Source organism: Crocodylus siamensis, chromosome 13, assembly GCF_052110815.1.
Source record: "Crocodylus siamensis isolate JL-2025a chromosome 13, ASM5211081v1, whole genome shotgun sequence".
Classification (NCBI taxonomy): Eukaryota; Metazoa; Chordata; order Crocodylia; family Crocodylidae; genus Crocodylus; species Crocodylus siamensis.
This window is the reverse complement of record NC_143407.1, coordinates 10382378-10403807: the sequence shown is the minus strand read 5'-3', so window position 1 is coordinate 10403807 and position 21430 is coordinate 10382378. Positions and strand designations below refer to the sequence as shown.

At 44.8% G+C, this 21430-nt stretch overlaps 1 protein-coding gene across 2 annotated transcripts in view; it reads right to left on the bottom strand.

Moving 5' to 3' along the window:
* The window catches only part of LOC149853887 (adhesion G protein-coupled receptor E3-like), a 33209-nt gene extending 27674 nt beyond the window's left edge, over positions 1 to 5535 (bottom strand). For both annotated transcript variants that reach the window (XM_090026148.1, XM_090026149.1), the window contains exon 1: positions 5395 to 5535. The gene's annotated coding sequence lies outside the window, so the exon portion shown is untranslated. The remainder of the gene's footprint in view (positions 1 to 5394) is intronic.
* Positions 5536 to 21430: the final 15895 nt, after the last annotated feature.

Below are 21430 nucleotides of genomic sequence, written 5' to 3'. Positions count from 1 at the left end.
AAAACCCTGAAATGTTAAGAACAGCTGTTTTTACTTTTTGCTTTGCCAAATATTTTCTGTGCTAGTTGTATACTGTTAAATAATAATTAATGGGGGGGTTTAATCTTAAATTACATACACATTTTACATCGTTCTAACTAAATTTGAAGGAAGCGTTATTCACAGGTTTTTATCCTAGTGGATAACAAGTTTTGAGAGGTATTAAAAAAAAACCAAAACGCTCTTTCCCAGATCTCTGGCTCATCTGTTCTGTTAGCTGCAATCATAGTTTTGTTACAGAGTTTCAAAAGTTAGCTGACAAACTTTGGGAATAGTGGGTGCATCTACATGTGCGTGTCATTGCAGAGCTGACTAATTAGCTTCACCGTCTATACATGCACCCATATTAGGGTGCAGTAAATTTACTAGAGAAGTGGTGCTGGCTCCTACCCTGGGGGTCTTTAAGAGGAGGCTGGATGAACACCTTGCTGGGGTCGTTTGACCCCAGTACTCTTTCCTGCCATGGCAGGGGTTCGGACTTGATGATCTGCTGAGGTCCTTTCCGACCCTAGAAACTATAAAACTATGAAACTAACTCCACTATAGGATATTACTGTCTGGGACAAATACTATCCTACAATGGAGTAGCTACATGCACCAAAACGCACATGCGCACAGTAACCGGGGCTTGCTGGGACATGGGGGTGCTACAGTGTGGGGCCTGCCTGCTGGCTAGGCCTGCACTGGAGCATCCTCCTGCCCAGCCAGCCCCTCCACAGCACACTGACCTGGGGTGGAGCAGCTCCAGACTGGCAGGCTGACCCTCCCGGTTCCCCTGTTGCTCTGCCCCGGCTCAACATGCTGCAATCCCAGGCACACGTGTAAACACTGCACTTGGGAGAAAAACTCTGGAGAGAACTGTGCTACAGTTTATTGTTACGTGCTAATTGCATAGATAGATGCACCCGGTGTGGGCTTGATTTTGTGCGCTCTTGCGTCTGCAAGAGTACACTTGTCCTTCTTCGGACTATAAAGCAGACAACTCCATTCTCTAAATTCAGTCTGTGACCCTGACTATAAAGTCTGATTCAAAATGAATGACAGACTCTAAACCTACAAATACTCAGGCAGAGTATAGCATTTACTCAGATATTTGGAGCACTTTTTAATCATTTTTTCTAATGATGGGACTGCCACACAAATGTTAAACACTGTTTTGAAGACTGCTTTTTTGTTTGGCTGTTGAACTAAGCTGGTACTCATTAAGATTTTTGGCTTTGAAATTGAGAAAAGTTTTTACTGACTGCTCACCCTTTCATTTTAATCTGCAATTTTTTTCCTGGCACCCTCCCTGCCCACCACCCTCTTGTAGGGAAGTTCATGGCATTCACATAAGATTTACATTTATTTCAAATTCTTCTGGGACATCTGAGAGACAAGGACTAACCACAAGTTTTCTAGGCTGTGCAGAGGGGATATTTTATGACAGCTTTAAGCCCTTTTATTTAGCAGATTTCACTTTTTTTTTGGATTGAGATTTGCACTAACTGCTCTTTTGTAAATATTACCATTTTCCCTGGATAGACATCAGAGCTATTTTCTCTCAGGTCCTATCAGGGCTTTTAATCCCACGTGCAATGGAGTGATACATAAACATTGTTATGGCCTTTTCTTTTATGATTGGCCTGCATGGTAAAGGCCACAGGGTATTGAGAGTTGTACACTTTGTCATGTCAGTGAAGTCTTTGTCCATCAACAGGCTTTTGACCTTAAGGGAAATGCTGCAAAAGGAAGTGTTAGGTTGATACAGCTTCACCCAGAAAACTTCCTCGAGATATACCTGATCTTGGGTGCGCCTAGTTAATTTGGTTCTGTTTTCTTATAAGCTTGTGGTTTCCCATTGGTCTTACTGGCAAAGTAATTTCACTTGAAGATCCCTCTTCTGGTTGCAAATCCAGAAGCGCTGTGCAGGTAGATGGACTAGAAACCCTGTAACCCTGACATTGTTTTACCAAGGCTTCAGCAAAACCTTTGCTCAGCAAACCTCAGCTTCTAGCTGCCCTTCCTCTCAACCTCCTCACTTCCTCTTCTCCTTACTTTAACAAGATTTTTGCTCTGAACCAAGCCTCCCGCATCTTCTCCCTTTCCATTCATGGAAGATATTAATCACTGCATTGGCTGGCCTGTCAAAAATAATGAGCAAAAAATTGTTTACAGTTGCACGTGGGGAATGAAAAATTAAGTAACACACCTCCCAGAAAGAGAGAAAGGTTTAAAAAAAAAAGGCTTAATTGTAAGGAAGCAACAAATCGGTACACATACCAAAGTAGTAAAAGAGGCTACACCTGCATAGATATTTGTGCTGTAACTGATCATTGGTTTCTTAAGCAAATATGCAAATGTAATTAGTTTCTATAGTCATTTAATGTATAACAAGCATAGCACAGTTACATTTTGTGTATCTCATCTTCAGGTGTGTAACCCCTGTGCATTTTCCCCTCCTGCTGGTCTAATCAGCTGGCTGACAGTAAATAAGATCTCTTTACTTACACTCATTATTTGGCTGCATCCCCATGAGCAGGGGTGTACAGTTGCCGTTGGGGAAAAAAGCAGCGGCACAAATTCATGCCACTACTTTTTGCCCTGGTGCATGCTCCCACACTTAGGGTTAGTGCAGGGAAAAATGCTCTGGGTGGGGTAGGGGAGGCTGGGGCCAGCACCTGGGCTGGCATCAGCCACCTTACTTGGCATCCTGGAGGCCTCCAGGGGCTCCAGCAGCAGGAATCTGGGTGCATGCAGCCTGGCCAGCAACCAGAGCATGGCTCTGGCTGACCAGGCTCTGCTTTTGGGCTGTACATGCTGCTGCCACATGTGCCACCCTGCTTTTTTTCTGCGTGCTTCTTTTTTCTTTTGAAACTGGGATTCCCTGGTGTCTAAATCTGGCTCCATTCTGCAAATATGCAGTAGGCCTGTGCAAGTAGGCAGCTGTTCGATCCAGCTTCAGATTCGGCTGTTTTGGGTGCCAGGGATCCAATCCAGAGCTCCACACCGGTTCCCGTTTTGATCTGGTTGAAGCGGCTCCGAAGCTTCGGAGCCGCCTCAGACATCTGACCGTATGGTATAATGGGGAATCAATGAAATATCTATAACTTTGGTTTTTTTGTCTGATTTGGATGAAACATGCAGGGGTGGTAGCCTCTCCTGGGAGCATGAAACCTGCCAAGTTTCAAGAAGATCACTGCAGGGGTTTGGGGGGAACTACACCTCAAGCTGCAGACAAGCAAAACTGGTGCCATGGGTGACACTGTGTAGTGCAGCGGGGTGACAGCTGCAGGGATGGTGGCCCCTGCTGAGGCCACGATGCCTGCCAGCTGTGGAGGAGATCGGTGCAGAGGGGCTCTGGGGCCCTGCACCCCTAGCTGCTGATGGACAAAACTTGTGCCATGGGTGCTTGTGGAACTGACTGTATCTGTCTTGGGGCAGCTGATCGTCTGTATTATTTCCTCTCCTTAGTCTGTGGTTTTGTAGGTGTTAAGGACTTAACTAGCAATGATTAACACTTACAAACCACAGGCTAAGGAGAGGAAATAATCAATTTCTGCATGTTCTTCACAGGGGATCTTGAATTTTGAAATTCAGAATTTAAACTGAATAGACTCATCCAATCCTGGTTTTCCCAATGTGGGTTGTGCTGGTTGTGTCCCTTGATATTTTTTGTTGTGAGGGTTTTCATTTCCTTATGTGCCCTAATTGTATGGACCATCTCCTACAGGCTGCCTTGCTGCAGTCAGCTCCTCTGGGAAGGAAGTCCCCACAAGGATGTCTATGCCTGACACTGTCATACTTTTTTGGTATAGGTTGTTAACAAGAACAACAATTTTTCTTGTGTGTCATTCACTGCCTAGACTAATATCTTAATATTGGGTTTCCTGTTTTTTAGAGGCTTTATTTTCCATTTGCTATAAGTTTTGCAGCCTACGTTTTTAGTTTTCTTTCACCACATATGGTGGAGAGACCCTAATTACTGAGCTTCTACTACCCTTTTTTTTTAGGGACGAGTTTCCCAATAAAGGGTGCTCCAATTTCAGATCAGCTTTCCCTGGTTTCAAAGCACAAATACTGTCTGGCCAAGCATACGGTGTCTTCTTTTTTTCTATTTCCTTAGGCAGGAGCTCTTAATCATGCTTTCTGAGTTCTGGTATCAGTCACCTTCATGGGAAGTTTTACCTGGGTTCAGTCCAACCCTTCACACTGGCTTCTCCTGGTACAACTGCCCTAAGCAAGGATGCTTGTCTGGTCCTTTCCCCTGCTATCAGCAGTCACACAGCTTTGACTGTTGAGTGTCCTTGGGTGGCGTCTCTGTGAAACTTAACCTGTAAACTCGATTGATGGGATTTACTGTTTTTGTATAGCGAGTAATTTGTTCCTAATGTGATTTCTTAGTTATGTCTTGTTTTAGGGGGAGGCATGTTGAAACACATTTTGTGGGGTTAGTCACTTAGGTCCATATTAAAACTGTTAACCGTGTTCCCTTCTGGGAGCCTCCCAAAATATTCTGATGGTAGCAATATGTTTGTGGATCCTGGATGCTCTTGTGGAGAATCATTTATTAATTATTGCTTTCAAAGTACTGCTTCCTTTGCCTCTCTCCCTTGCTGAGTCACATCCCTTTCATGAACCCAAAGGGGCTCTATCCCTCCTGCATACCAGGAGTCCTTTTTAACCCACATTAGACAGGAGCCCTGTTTGCTGCTAATGTTCATTTGGGTTTTTTTCTGTTAATTTCTTGCCACTGTGGTTTTTTGATCCAACTTTTTTTCCAATACTTGATCCAAGGCTGAGTGAGTTTAATTCTTCTCTGTCCAGACTATTTGCTATGTTAACAACAAACAGAAGATCTAAAAAAACAGTGCCATAAAGCAACACACAACAAAGGCAGCATTGCTTCAAAGCACTTGTTATTATGCCCTTAACAGTTTGGGTAATGTTGTTCTGCAGATGACAGCCCCCCTCTCCTCGGAAGGTGAGGGGTCAAACTCCACGATCTCTTTGGTTAATGAAGCTAACATAAAGAACCTTACTTTAGCTTCACATTGCAAGTGAACTGACCGACTCTGATTAAAGGATGTAGTTGATTCAGAGCTAGGTCCTAGAGCAGGGGTGGGCAAAATGCAGCCCGGGGGCCAGATGGGGCCCGCCAGGCCATTCTACCTGGCCCGTGGGGCTCCTAAAAAGTTTAGAAAATTAATATTTATCTGCCCCTGGCTGCCTGTCATGCAGCCCTTGATGGCTTGCCAGAACTCAGTAAGCAGCACTCCGCCCTACATAATTCCACCCCCCCCATAATCTAGTATGTAAGGTTAGATAAGAGAGACATCGCTTCATAGAAATACAACTGAAACATTTGACACTCACGGTTTCATTCTTTCTTGTGGAAAAATCTAGCTTATTGCTCTCGTCATCATGAGGTCTTCTCCGGTGTGAGGGAAGGCACTGCAGAGTTTCTCAGGACACATCTATACTGCAGAGACTTCTGGGACTGCAGTAGGAGCACAGACACACCCAAGCTGGCTTAAAATGAGGTAGCTCAGTGTCGCAGAGCACTCAGGTGCCCTGTGCCGGCTTGGGAGAGGCCCCTAGTGGCAAGAAGAGGGATGCTCAGCTGCCAGTTACCAGGGCAGCCAGAGTCACAGGTGCTGGTTGCTAGAGCAACCGGTGGGGAGCCAGCGGACAGGAAGGGGCAGGGCTTGGCTCTTCTTAAGCCCAGGTGTGAGGCCAGGAGGGCAGTTCCCCTCTGGCGGCCAAGAGCGGGGGGGCTCGGCCAGTGCAGACAGAGGGGAGAAGGCCCGACTGCATGAGCATCCCCTGAGTGCTGCTATGGGTTGGAGTATTTCCCGGTAGGGATTGAATGTTGCCCGACGGTTTAGCTTTTTATGTTATAGCCCGGGGGCTCTGTGGTTTTGTGTTTGCTGTTTGACCAGAGGCCCGGATAAGGCTATTAGGGGTTGGAGGAGGCCTCATAGGGGCTCCACGGTAGTTTGGGGACCCTGGCACCAGAGAGTGTGCAGCACTTGGGGTGCATTAACCCCAGCCCCAGAGCAAGGGGGCCGTGAGAAGCCCTAGAACAAGGGAGGGCAGTGAGGAGCCCAGAGAGAGGGCTGCAAGGAACAAGAAGCCCCAGGGCAAGGGGGGCAGTGTGGAGCCCCTGAGAGAAGGCAAAGACAGGGTCAAATCACAGCAGGGCCCAGATTGAATACCACGTTAGTACCATCTGCGAGGCTTGGGCTGCAGTGTAGGGGAGGAAAAGGAGCCGCAGACAGCGCCCCCAGCAATGGGGCACGTAAAGTGGGCAGCCTCCCACTAATTACATTTAATCAGTCAATCAAGTTTAAGGCATGGCAGGCGAGTAAGCAGGCAGTTGACCCACAACAGGAGGGCAGAGCCACCAAGAGAAAGGCTCCTGCTTGTCACACTCAGGTATTGGTAACAGTCTGGCAGCAGCAGCACAGAAGTCAGCAAAACTGCAAAATCCATCTACAAAGCCAGTGAATTAGCTTTCACTGACCTCTATGCTCCTGGGCTAACTTGCTAGTAGTACCTGAGCAAGCTAATTTAAAGCAAGGTGACTATAACCTATGCTCCACTCCAGTCACAGCAATGCATACAGATGAGGCATATACTCAGCAGTGTTCATGGATCATGTGCTTTTCTTGGCAACCTGTAGCTTGATATTAATTTGCAGGTACTGCTTAAAAAATAAGAGGGAAGTGTTGAGGTCCAAACTGTAGTTTCAGTGAAAGCAAAGTAGTTCTCTGCCCAGTATGGGCTATAAAAAAAAAAACCCTTCCCTTTTTTTTTCTAGTCACAACAAAATAGTGACTCATCTACTTCCCTCTTCAGCTCACAAAACTGCTTCCCCATTTTAATTCACAGCCTGCCCTTGTCAAAGACAGATCACATATACTGAAATCAGTTTGGTATCTAGTTCCAATCCCCCCAAAGAGGTCATTAGTGCAGAAACTGGGATTTTCTTCCAAAAAAGTTAACAGGCTCCCTGTTCGGATGCCAGACCAGTCAAAAAGCCTAGGTTTGAACATAAAAACAGAGTCAAAGGTATTGTCAATATATCCCCTTTGACATTTTATGGATTGTGACTTGTACTGACATTTTGAAAGCGAAAGCAGCTTTGCCTGCTTTGTATGGGTTTGATTGCAAATTAATTAGCAAACCAATGACAAACCAACTAAACTCCTAATTAGGTACTAAAACACCTGTTAAGCTTTCTAAAACAAAACAGTACAATAATCAAAGCCAAGGCTACAATTTCAGTCAATCAGCTAAAAATCAAAAATTATGAACTGAAGTCAACAATTAACCAACTCATTAAATGAATGCAAGCAAGATCAAATCATGAACTTGAATCACTTATTTCTGCAGAACAAAAATCCGTGGAGAAAAATGCCCATTATCCGTTTCTTGTTCCAGGGAGCACAGCTTGAGAATTGGTATCCCGGTACAGATCGGAGAAAATATATTCTTCCCACCACCAGGCTGTAAGATCCCAGTTTTGTACTCACCCAAGCAGGTGTTGCTGGAATACATGAATAGGTTGTTAATTATTCTATGGTCCGCTGGAAGGCATGAAGGGACTTCAAACTCCTGAGAACAGCTTCTTGAGGATAGAAATGATCACCTCCTTCACCTATGGAAACACTGGGTATTTCTTTGAGGAATTCTTCATTATAAGGACTCTTTCTACCTTATTAGCCATCTCTCTTTCTGCCTTTGTAATCCAGGAACTAGCAATTGCTAAAGTCCCTTATATGGGGAGATGGTTGTGAAGATGGATAGATAGATAGAACCGGTTTCTCAGAAGTGTCCACCACCAGAGTTATTAATACCAATAAGCACCAACATTTAACACAAGTGCAATTACATGACTGACTGGCCTGTCTCTGAACCTCAGTTTTCTCCAGCTGTAAAACAGAGGCAAGGACACATTTTATCTACCCCAGAGGTATGGCTGGGGCTTTGTCAAATGAACCAGCTTATCTCTTCTTGCATCTATAACCACAGGACTGATCTGAGACCAGAAAATAGAAACATAGAAAAACATAACATCTATAAATGCCTGAAGGGACCTTTTTTTTTTCATATTCCATGGAGGCAAGACCCAGGGGAAAGAGTCATTTGTCACCACATATAATTTACCCATTAAATGTCACAAACTCTGCATACTATTTGCCCCATGCTATGGAGCAGGCAGGGGGGCCTGGGGACATAGTTAAGGGCAAAGCTGAGAGACGCTGATGTTCCTCTCCCAAGAAAAACATAGGATTTTTTTTCACAAAAGGACATTCTCAATGAAACGAAAGAACCCTGTTCATGAGAATGGAAAGGCTCTTGCTTCACTTTCAGAAATGGGGGGGGGGTGGGGGGGGGCAGGGGATCACTCCAAATAGTTTTGAGTCTCCAAATTTTTTAAAAAGCATCTTCTTCACATTGGTTCAGAAGACAGGGAAGACTTAGGGAAGTAAAATGGGAGAGAAAAGAAGCATTCCTGAACTGAAAGTCAAATTTCACATCGATTCGAATGTTTTGCCAACACAGACACCGCTTTTAAAACTTACTTTGAATCTACAGGAAAACATTTCAGTGGAAAAGGTCTAGTTGGGTGTGATCATGTCCTGGCTGACCTGTGCTATGCACTCCCTCAAGAGGTCAGGGACTAGTATATCTGAGCAGCCTAACACTGGCGTTTCCAGAGGTTTGAATGCTTCTTCCCTTTGCAGCTGTTCTGGGGCCTATAAAAGTGCTGTCTGGTCTGGGGGAAACCACAGCTGGTGTGTACTTGGTGTCACACTACTGCTTCCTGGGTTTCCCTCTTCTGTGGCACATGACACATATCGTAGATATATGCGGGGTAAGTGGTATGGTAGGCTCTTCGCTTGTCTGGACAGACCCATCCTTATCTGCAGTACCCCGTAATGATTTAACTACTTTGAAACCTCATGATGACAACAGCAGACAGGAAAGCGGGAGCTGCAGAAACAGCGTGTCGTGGACCGAATCAAGAATCCACACCCCGCACTTGCCTTCATTGCAATGGAGCCTATTGATCCTGGATCAGCCTCATCAGCCATCTTTGGACCCACAGATAAGACAACCAGGGAAGACAATCATTCTTGACTATGAGGGATTGCAGAAGAAGAAGAAGAACTCAACTGACCCCACAGGTGGGACCTTTGTTTTCCTTTGCGATGCAAATGCCCACCTTTAAATGGCAGACCTGAAGATCCCTCCTTTTGCAGGAAGAATTAACTCAATATGTAATTCAAATGCAAACCTGGGCCCATCTACATGGGTAAAGAGCAAAAAGCTTCCACTGCAGATGTTCTCATTTCACACAAAGAGGATGTTTGGGCAGTTTGGTTTAGTCTGCTTAGGGAAAGTGTTCCCATGGGAAATTATTATGAAATAGAAACTCCTTTCTGAATTCAAATTATAGGTTATTTCATTGCGTAATAAATAGCTTTCCCATGTAGACAGGCCCTGGGGCTAGTTCTAGGAGTCACTTTTTGTACCCTGAGATTAGCAAACATTGCACACAAGAAACAAGGAGAGACCTTTGGTTGAAAACCAGCAACAAGCCTCTAAATATTAATAGCCAAGCTATTTCTAGCCTTGGAAAATGAAGACTCAGAAGCAGAGAAAAGCAACACAACTCCAGATTGCATGAACAGGTAACACTGAGCTGCTTTGAGACGGAAGCAAAAAATAGTGGATTAGCATTTGAAACACGATTTCCCTTCGTCACCTTTTTTCCCCCTCCTCATCCTATATTATCTGCGGTCTCTTTTTCTCTCTTTCTACACCACCCCTTGATCTCCTGTTCTGGGCACTCTCCAGACAGCTGTCTTTCCTGTAGGCATTGACACTATACCAGTTAGCACAGTAGCTGAAAAAATCTTTTGCTAATGAATGACTTCCTTGAGACCAGCACATTCACTTTTTTTCCCTATCAAAATAAGTCTTTTTTTTTTCAATGAACACAACCAAGCTTCAAATCGGTACGTTAGGAAATGTGAAGGATTTTCATGAAAACTAATCCCAACATCCTCAGGCATGTCCCCTGCCCTCTGAGTAAGCCACAGAGCCTTTCAAGACGGTGGCATACTAAGTAGCTTATATAATTGATCCTTATTTCTCTTAAACCCCCTAATGCAAAATGGTTTCCAGCAATCAGCTTCTCTTTCCTGGCAAATTAGATTTACACACACAGGCACACTGACTTAAATTAATTCAAGCTAACTAAAAGCTCTCTGATGCTCTCTTTAGTAAGCACAGCCTCCAGCATTTATTTCCCCAGCTTTGTCTGTAATGCTTTTTGTTAGCTGTCCAGTTGCAGCTTATTTTTTTTGTGAAGACTGAGGCCAAATAGCTGTGGAGTAGCTTCCTTCCTTGTTTCTTCGGTTACAAGCTGCGGACAAGCAGAACTGGTGCCGTGGGTGCCGTGAGACTGGCTGTGTCTGTCTTGGGGCGGGGAGGGGAGACACCGCTGCAGGCCTGGCTGCTAAGCTGCTGTGTTCCCAGTTACCAATCAATCATGATTCACTCAGGGACTCAGGGACCAGCTCAATACACGGGACCTAGCTACTACTTTACAACTTAACGAGCATCAATTAGCACCCACAAAACCAGGCTAAGGAGAGGAAAGAATCAATACAGAAGGACACAGTCTTGGCAGGAGTTTTGCCTGTCAGCAGCTAGGGGTGCAGGGCCCCAGAGCCCCCTGCACCGATCTCCTCCACAGCTGGCAAGCGTCACAGCAGGGGCCACCATCCCTGCAGCTGTCGCCCCGCTGCGCCTTAACACACACGGTGTCACCCATGGCACCAGTTTTGCTTCTCCCAGCTTGAGGGGCAGTTCCCCCCAAAGCCCTGCACCGATCTTGAAATTTGGCAAGATGTGGCCTCAGCAAGACCCACCACCCCTGAAGTTTTCACCCCCCTGTGGTGTGACACACAGCCGTGACATCAGTTTGGCTTTCAAGAATTTGGGGTACAGTTCCCCCCAAACCCCTGCACCAATATTCTTGAAGCTTGGCAGGTTCCATGCTCTCATCAGAGGCTACTATCCCTGAAAAAGTCATCCAAATCAGACAAAAACAACAAGGTTATAGATAGTTCATTGATTCCCCATTATACCCTGTGGCAGGATCTCCAAGGCAGCTCTGACGCTTTGGCCCGATTGAGTTGGAAACCTGGTCCCGAGCTCTGGGTCACATCGCGGCCATCTGAAGCAGCCAGATCTGAAGCCAGATTGGATCACTGCAGAGTCACAAAGGCCTACTAAACACCCTTCCCCTCCCAACTTCAGTGCCAGTCTTGAGAGTCAGAGAGCCTGAGTGCGTCTATGGGGCATGCATGCCAGCTAGCTCCAAGATATCCACTCTGCCTGCTTTCTGGTCCCTAGTGTACCCAAGCTGGGGTGTGTGGGCAGGGTTTATTTTGGTGGCAGTGTCCAGAAGGAGAATGTATAGGCATGCCCTTGGTTGCCTCATTCCTTTGGATTCCTGGGCCTTGCTTGGTGATGTGGGGCCTAAAAGAAATAGCTTTTTTTTTAGCATTTGCTTGCATATCTGTCATTGTGATTCCAGCTCAGTGCTGCATTCCCTCCCTATCTTTGGCACCACTTCAGAGAGATTTTATGCAAATCAAGAGATCCCAGGTTTTGCTACCCAATAGTATGGCAACATAAAGCATGAGTAATGGGAGCCTGACTTGAGATTAATTTAGCACTTCCCCAAAGTCATTTTCTGTTAGTAGTAGCTCTGACTTTATCTACTCTTTTGGAAGCCCAGAATTGCTGAGCTCCACAAATACATTGAGCATGACATTTTAAAATACAGGCATGCCATGAATGTGACTTTAACTCCTTCCCTTAGAGAAATGGGTGGGGTACAAATGCTTTCAGTTCCTTTAATAGTCTATTCTTCCTATATTTTTTCTGTATTCAGTGAAGTTATTCACCAAGAGTTAATCTTGTTTTACTCATGTTTCTTATACTTTCCCTCGTATTTCCATTTTCTCAACATTAAAAAAAAAAAAATTCCTAATCTTAGCCACTAGAACAAATGAGGAACCAAGAATTACTTAGGGAGTCTGGTCTTTTCAACCCGGGTAAGTCAAATGTGATACTTGGAAAATGTATAAAAAATGTATCAACATACTGAGTAGCTTATATATAATTGGTCCTTATTTCTCTGAAATCCTCTAATACAAAGTGGCTTCCAACTGTTAGCTTTGTATAAAAAAATGTAATGACAAAGCCTTGGCTGGGATGATCTAGTTGGGGATGGTCCTGCTTTGAGCAGGAGGTTGGATTGGATGTGACCTCCTGAGGTCTCGTCCAACCCTCATTTTCTATGATTCTATTAAATATACCAGAACCAATTATTAAGCAATCCATTTATGGAAGACTAATAAGGTGACTGAAGCAGGTGACAAGGACTTGTTGAAAACAAATTATACAAGAACAATCAAATTTCCTTCTTTCAGATGCTATTTGGTCTACTGAATAAGGCAGAAGCAGTAGATATCATATATCTTGAGTTTACAAGGCCTTGACACCATCCCACATCCAATCTCATAAGCAAAACAGGGAACTCACCACCAGGTGTGAGCACAGCTGATGGAACAATCATGCTTAAGGGGCAGTTCATGATCAAATAGGGAAGATATTTCAGTGGTATCTTTCTGGGTCCTGTTCCCTATTCTATTCAATATTTTATTAAGGATTCTGATGACAGAACAGAGGGTACATTCTCACATTTACAGATGGGACCCCAAAGGACGAGGACTGAAAGCATTTTTGAGGACAGAAAAAACTCAAAATCTAAGAAACACTCCTAGAAAAATCAAGAAAATTAAATTACATAACAATAAGGGCTACACAATCAAGTGCTATAATAAAGACTAGGGCTGTGCAAAGCTTCGGATCATGATTCAGATTTGGAGATGATTTGGATGATTCAGAGGCTGAATCTATGAATCTGAACTGAATTGCAGGAAGCCTTAGGCTTTCCAAATTGATTCGGAGCTTCTGAATCGATTCGGAAAAGATTCAGAGATTTGGCCATATGGTATGATGGGGAATCGATTAAATATTTATAACTTTGTTCTCTTTTGGCTGATTCAGATTAAACTTGCAGGGATGGTAGCTTCTGCTGAGAGCATGATGTGTGCCATGTTTCAAGGCTATAGGTGCAGGGGTTAATGGGAAACTGCACCCCAAGTTTCTGAAAGTAAAACTTGTGTTGTGTGTGCATATTAAGCCAAAGTGCGGGTAAAACTGCAGGGTGGTAGCTCTTACTGAGGCCACAAAGCCTGCCAATTCTCAAAGAGATCGGAACAGGGGTTTGGGGGAAACTGCAGCCCAAATTCTTGAAAGCAAAACTCATGTCACACGTGTGTGTTAAGCCACAGTGGGGTCAAAACTGCAGGGATGGTGGCCCCTGGTGAGGCCACAAAACCTGCCAAGTTTCAAGGAGATAGGTGCAGGGGCTTCTGGGTTCTGGGGCCCTGCACCCCCAGCTGCTCACAGGCAAAACTTGTGACATGGGTACTTGTGCAACTGACTGTCATGGGGTACAGGGAGGGGATGGGAGGTGGGGACAGGGAGACTACTGCAGGCCTGGCTGCTAAGCTACTGTGTTACCAATCAATCATGATTCACTCAGGGACCACCTCAATACACAGTAGCTAGCTAATGTAACAAGTTAACAAGCAAGGATTAGCATCTACAAAACCACAAACTAAGGAGAGGAAATCATCAGTACAGACAATCAACTGCCCCAAGACAGAGACAGGCAGTTAGACAAAACTCGTGACATGGGTGTTTGTGTGTCAGCAGCTAGAGGTGCAGGGCCCCAGAACCCCCGTGCACCTATCTCCTCAACAGCCACAGCAGGGCTTAGCAGCCAGGCCTGTGGTATTTCCACCCTCCCCCACCCCCCCGCAAAGACAGACACAGTTGCACAAGCACCCATGACATGAGTTTTGCCTGTCAGCAGCTAGGGGTGCAGGGCCCCAGAACCCCTGCACCAATCTCCTTGAGAGCTGGCAGGCTTCACGGCCTCAGCAGGGGCTACCATCTCTGCAGCTGTCACCCTGCTGCACCTTAACATGCAGTGTTACCCATGTCACAAGTTTTACTTGTCCGCAGCTTGAGGTGCAGTTTCCCCCAAACCCCTGTACCTATCTCCTTGAAACTTGGCAGGCTTCATGATCTCAGCAGAGGCTACCATGTCTGCAAGTTTAATCCAAATAGCACAAAAACAACAAGGTTATAGATATTTAATTTATTCCTCATTATACCCTATGGCCGAATCGCCGAATCGAAGCGGGAAACGGATTCGGAGCTCCTAATCGAATCACTGGCATCAAAATCGGCCAAATCCAAACCTGAATCAAATAGTTCCCTGTTTGCGTAGGCCTAATAAAGGCAAGTGCTCCCCTTAGGAAGATGAACTAATTTGCATGAATACAAAATGGAAAATAAAGGCTAGGCTGCAGTATCACAAATAAGGATCTAGTGGTCACCAATGTCATGCAATGGAAGAAAAAAAGATCACTATCCCATTGTGGGTTGTAGTAAAAGAAATTTAGTATATAAGACACAGGAGAGTAATAATTCCACTCTGTGCTGTGATTATGATGGCTCTGTAGAGTCCTGTGGCTGGTTTTGGACACCACGATTAAAGAAACTTATTGAATCTAGGGGAGAGCAACAAGATACACAATACATAAACACTGGCATAATTTACTTCCATTTTGTACACCACAGATAATTACCCTGGGTCCCAGAGCAGAAAGATGACTGACTGGCTATCGTGAAGTAGCTGCTTTACAAGAAGCTCTTCCAGAACCTCACTAATAGACAGTGGGGAAGCAGGCAATAGCCTGTTTGCATTGAACAAGTGTTTACTTGCATGTTAACTGTGGACACACAACACCTATGCTCAGGCAACTTATACCACTACATTTGACTGCTGTTTTCCCCCAGCGTAAATATGTCCAGGCCCCGAGGGAAGCCAAGCTCTCCAGTGATAAGAGCCTTCCAATAGGTGTAAGGTAGCTTTATAGAAGGATTGTTATATATCCTCAACTGTTCTTCATGCCCACTGGGTGCAAAACATGAGGAAACTGGTTTAATTTGCAGCAAAGGAATTTCTGCCTTAATAGAAAGGGAAAAAATCTAATTCGAAGGAGAGTCAAGCACTTTAACAGTCCTGGGGACACTGGGGAATCTCCTTCATTGGAGGTTTTTAAGAACAGGTTAAACAGGCATCTGTCCTGGATGGGCTAGGTACACTCACTCATCCTGCCTCAGGGTAGGGGGATAGACCAGATGATTCCCTGAAGTCACTTCGAGGCCCACATTTCTAAGACTCAGTAATTTGATGAGACAAAAATCACCTTTTGGTGACAGCCCGGCTTTTTTTCTATTACTATAAAACTTACTTCACCAAAACATTAAGATATTAGCGCCCTTCCATCTCAAAAAACTAGTTTATATATATTAGATCAATGTTTCATGAAAGGCTGACTGTCATCCTGAATTAGAGACCCTTAGACAAAAGATGCTACCAAACTACAGCAACAAAATCAAACTGTTTACATTTACCCTTACAACTGGACTCATAGATACTCCAGAAAGGCTCCCTTCCAGATGTGGACACGAACCCTTCTTCACAGACACAGCCGGAGAGGCTATCGGGAACAGCATTAGGACCACAATCCAGGTCACTGTTATCATCACCACTCCCGCTGTAGTCACCAGATCCATACAGCACATAATAGGCTCCTGGAAGAGGAAAAACTAATTAAGAAGTCTATTTCAGCATGGCATTTCATGTCCTATTGGCTTATTCAGGCATCAGTCCTTCCAGACCGGATCTCAGACGGTAAGGCTACCAGGTCATCAGAGGGAAATGTATGCAAGCGGGGTGCTGGTCCCCAACATTGCCAACCCCAAGCATTCAAAAATGAGTCAGCCCCCCAAAATCACAACATTTTCTTAGAACAGAGCCACTGGAAACCTGCCTACCTAAAATAACTGTTGCAGGCAGGAATTTTGTCATAAATAGCTCCAATTCCAGACTATTCTTCCTCTGTTTCAGGGTTCACATAAGGTCAGATCTCCTTGCTTTTCAGGCCTGCTATGGACTTGTTCCATCCGATCTTCTAAGTCTTGTCCCCATCTGTACCCTCTCTCTCATCTAGTATGATCCTTTCATTGGTCTTTTTGAACATCTGCTGATAAAAGGATGTGCCCTCTTCAGCCATGGAACAGGTTCCCTACATCCTTCGGCCTCAACAAGTCTCCCTCTCATTTCAGACCTGCCCTGAAGACAACTATTTTCTCCCTTTCACATAGCAACTCCTTTAGCTTCTCCCTTGCCCTTCTGTTATTTTCTATATTGCCTCATTTCCGTCTGTGCAGAGCACGTAGAGAAGAGATTTTGCAAAGGCTGGGCTTGGTTTTGAAATGAGCTTTGATTCAAGAAAAGCTATATGTTGCTCTATCTCAGTCTGATCCCAAAGGAGCTCTGGCTGTCCTCCTTGTCCTCCAGTACTAGAAAGAGTGGAGGCTGGGGAGGGATCTAGCAATGGAGTCCATTGTGTTATACAACAGGGCATAAATTATAGGTCGCTATGAGGAGGCAATTAGATCTAGGGGGAGTATAAACTGAGATGCTTTACATGCTGAGTGGCTTGTTAGTTAATGGTGCTACAATAAAATATTACTCCTGCTAATGATAATAACTAATTTTACAACCTTTTAGAATCTCTCGGATTCATGTACAGCCATTAACAGGCAGACTCTACATTTGGGCTTTAGGAAAATAAAGTATTTTCTAACACTCTTGAACTCAAATCACTTGGATGTGATTTAAACAAACACTCTGTGCGCGCACCCCCCCCCCCCCCCCCCACACACACAAACACATATTGAAATTTCTGGAGAAAAGGTCCTTTCAGTACTCCCCAGTTCTCTCATTCCAGGGACCATGGTCTCAAAGGTGGGCTTATTTGCTCCTAATAGAAAGTATGCCCAGCTGCTAGCCACGGGTCTTGTACTCACCCAGAAGAAAGAAGTGGAATCTGCTCAGCATGGTTCCACTGACCTGAGTTTAATTAGTCTTCTCAAAAACATGAAGGAACTCTAAATTGCTGAGAGCAGCTTATATAAGGTAGGTACTGCTGCATCTACTTCTGCAAACAAGCACAAATTCCTCAAAGTGCATGCATTCTCCCTCCTCTCTGGTTACTTCCCATCTCTTGCTCTCAACATGTCTGATTGAACACAGGTGGCCAAATGACAGCTCCCAGATCATTTCACATAGCTCCCAAAGACAGAGAAATGGTTGGACTCTATGAGCAGATCAATGAGTGCAGCAAGCATGTCTCTGAAGTTTTGCGTCCCGTGGCTCATGACTACGTCGCCATGTTGGTTGTGGCCAGAGAGATCATAGAGTTGGCCCACTCCTGGCACAGTCCTATGCAATCGCTGTGTTGGAAGGGACCTCGAGGTTCATTTGGTCCATCCCTGGAGAGAATACAGGAATGCTACTCCTACATCATCCCTGTCCAATGCCTACCCAGCCTACCCTTGAAAACCTCCCCTATCACTTAGGCAGTCTATTCCATTGCCCCACTGTTGCAACAGTAACAGAGCTTTTTCTGAGATGTAATGCTTTGTGAGATGCAAACTAATTAAACAGTTCGCTTTCCCTCTTCTTTATGGCAGCTTTTCCAATATTTGAAGATTGCTGTCATGGTCCCCCTTAATACCCTTTTCTCCAAACTAAAAATGCAAAGCTCTCAACCTTTCCTTCTATGCCTTGTGAACCGCTAGGCAGCTATCAGCTTCAGTGCAGAGCGGACAGATGAATAAAGATAGATAGGTTCTTTTTTCTGTAGTGTCCACCACAACAGTTAGGCCAACAGGTTCTGGCCTTTCCCATGATTACAGGGCTGATTTCAAGAACAGCATGGGCGTGGGAAGTCTTTTATGATCATTCATTTCATGTTGATCCACATCTAGAAGGTCTAGAGCAATGTGAAAACTAAACTGCTGTGCTCCAATGACTCATGAAGATCTAGCCTCTGAATTAGGTTTCAAGTTCTCACATCCACTCTGATCTAACTTTGAGTAGACCTCTGAACCTCTTTTTTATCCCCAGCTATCAAACAGAAGCAGTGTTAAATCCCTATCCTGCAGGCCAGGGCTGAGGTTCACTTGAATATACCCTAATGGATTTGCTTTTGCAGGTGTAAGTATAGCAGGGAGCAAACAGCAGGAAGCCCTTGATAAACCCACTTATAGACTTTCCATAGGACTATACCATGGAGGCAGGCTCAGGCAGGGAAAGGAGCCCTGCCTCGTTGTGTGAGGTCTTTCAAGTGGTGTAAGAAGTGATTCAAAGTGCTGCTGGAGCACTTATCTCATGGGGATCTACTCCCAGAGGAGCAAGTGTGAAAAGGAAGCAGTGAAGCATTATGTGGCAGGTCATCACCTAATGTGAATTGCCACAGCAATCGTGGAAAAATGGCAATTTATATCAGCTGAGGATTTGCCCCTTCATGTATTGCCTGTCTTGCTAGTTTGGAGTCACCTACGTGCCCCAGCAGGGGAGGAGGCAGCGGCCAGGGGAACAGTAAGATGCAGAGCCAATAGAAATGACACTCCCTTCTCCATAAAAAATGTAAAATTTGACACACTAAAGCAACTAGTTTATTTTCAATGGACAGTTTCACCTTCTTTTTAGTTCTGAAAACTGGAATCGTTGGTTTTTAATACTCTAGTTTTAATTTGAGGCATTCCCCACTTTTTGCCCATTTTTGTTGTTACTTTTTCCTTACTTTTCTCAGTAAGGGAGAAGGGGCTGAACAGGGGGAGAGAAAAGGGGGAGGAGGGAGACAAAGGGGAAAATCTGGAAACTAAGAGTTGATTTCTTCTTTATTTTCAAAAACTGCAGCAAAAGGAAAGGGACAATTCAAAAGGAGAGGGGAAGAAAATTTCAGGCTGAATTCCTGTGCCCTTTCCACACATCATTTCATTTTGATTAAACTTATGTTTTGCCTAGAAAAAGTATTGGCCAAAAGAAATGGCTCTAACTGCATGGGAGAAGAATCAGACTCTTGTAGCAAGTGGGTTTGAGAGGTCGGAGTCCAGCTGATATGGGCATGGGCAGCCCAAGCCGTGGCAATTCTGGAGTCTGAGTGCTTCCCTTTGCAGCTGCCCTGAGGCCTGTGAATGTGTACTCTGCTCAGTGGAAATCCATCAGCAATTTGTGCCTGGTTTCACACTATCGCCTTTGCTGTAAGAATGTCATTAGTCCCCTAAGTCAGTGTGTGCGCCACGATCCGCGGCATGCAAAGGAAGGGGGAGGGTGTTTTCAGAGCTGTCGATTCTGGGAGGTCTCTGTATGCACCCTTAGTAGAGACTCAGCATATTCCAGGTCAAAAAGTGCTCCCTATGCAGAAGAAGTGGAAGGGAAAAAAACAGAGGAAGTATCTTTTGTTTTGTTTTTTTACTTGCCTTCCTCATTTGCAGAAGAGCTTCATGCTTTCCTTGACATGAGAGTCAGCACTCTCTTGTGAACTGATTCCCACAAGCCAGCACGTAGCGTCTTCCGTTTGTAGGAGTTAGCCCAATGCATTATTCAAATATGATTTTGGGACTCTCAGACACAGAGAAGTAGCTACCTTACACTGGTATTTTTGTATGGACGGCTTTGTTCTGCACTAAAAGTGCTTTTGGATACTGTAGCTTAGTCTAAATAGAAAGAACGTCCATACAGGGAGTATATGTAACACAGCTATTAGACTTTGAATTCACTCCACACCTTATTTTATACAAGCTTCCCCATGTAAAGCAAGACATAGGACTAATTCCAGGAGCCACCTTTATACTCTGAGACCATGTATAAGAAAAAAGAGGGGAATCTCAGGAGAGAAAAAACTAGGCATGCTCCCCTCTGTAACTGCGCTGTTTCTAATGCTGTAACATGAGCACTCAGATGCGGAGACCTGCAGTACATCTCCAGGTGGTATACACGGGGAGCACACTCTCAGTGCCTTGGGGATGATGGCAAGATAGCAGATAAAGTGTCAGAAGTGCTAAGAAGGCATTATTTTCCTCCATCATTTGTTCTTTTTCTCCTCCCCACCATCCTTCATTATCTTTTTTTCTCCTTTTCTCTTCCCTTTTCTCTACTATACCAACCCCTGGATCTTGTGTGCTGGGTTCCCTCTTTCTGATATAGTTCAGCTTATGATCTAAATTCTCGTCAGAGTCTTTTTTTTTTTTTGCAGAATCTGAACCACAGTTAACATGTGTGGTTCCTAGCACTGTCATCTCTATCACCAAAGTTTCTGGAATATTTGCTGCCTTTTCACAAAGCTCCAGCTCCTGGAGTCACATTAGTATGCAAAAACCTCAGCTTTTATTATGCAGTGATACACTTACAGCCCTTGACACATGGAAACATGAACCAGCAGACAGTTCCCCTATTTCCCTTTATCGTTGTTATGTTTAATCTCATTTGACTTGATGATAACCTGAGACGTCTTTACAGTTTTGAGGCCTGGATCATTTCTGACTGCTTAAAGGGTAGCGCTGGGCTTAAATAAAAACAACTCTTGACTTCTGGAAGGAGATACCTGGAAAGCACTTCCTAGGAAACTCCACACGCTGAAAGCCTCAGAGCTTCCCTTTCCTTCTGCGGATTATTCCCTTCCAGGACAGGGCCTAAATAGTCTTTAGGCTTTTCCAAGGTGCACTGAAGAGGAAACCTGGAGGAAAACGAGCTACATGCCAAGGTACAGAGCTAGAGGGTTACACATCCCCTATGAGAACAGAACATGGTTTTCATCCCTGCTTGGTGAGGAAGGAGACCGTATGGGTTCAGACACTGGTTTATGAGCAAGGAACTCAGGGCTCTAACTCCATGCTGTCCTACCAAGTGGGTGTGCATCCAAAGGCAGGACATCCCATTGCTCCCTGCCTCAGTTTCCTCTATGTGCAAAATAAGGATGATACCTTCCAGTGTCACGAGATGGGGCTGGATTTGCCAAGTCTCTGTGCTCACGTGATACTCAAATGGAAAGAGCTCGAAAAATGGGATGTATTTCCATTTTACTTTCTGGTTGCCCAAGACGTGTGAAAATCCAGGCTGCAGCAGTCCCCAAAAATCTCACTTTCAAGGGCCAATGCTGTCCCAGTTGGCATGCTTCTCCTGGAATGGCAGCCCCATTAAGGAGTGCAAAGCATTGTGAAATGGCAGGAGGAAAGGAAGGAAGCTTCTCCAGCTCCAGGATCAGAACAGAAGTGGTGGCAAAGCATAAGGACACCAAAGTGTCCTTCTGGGTGGATGACTGCA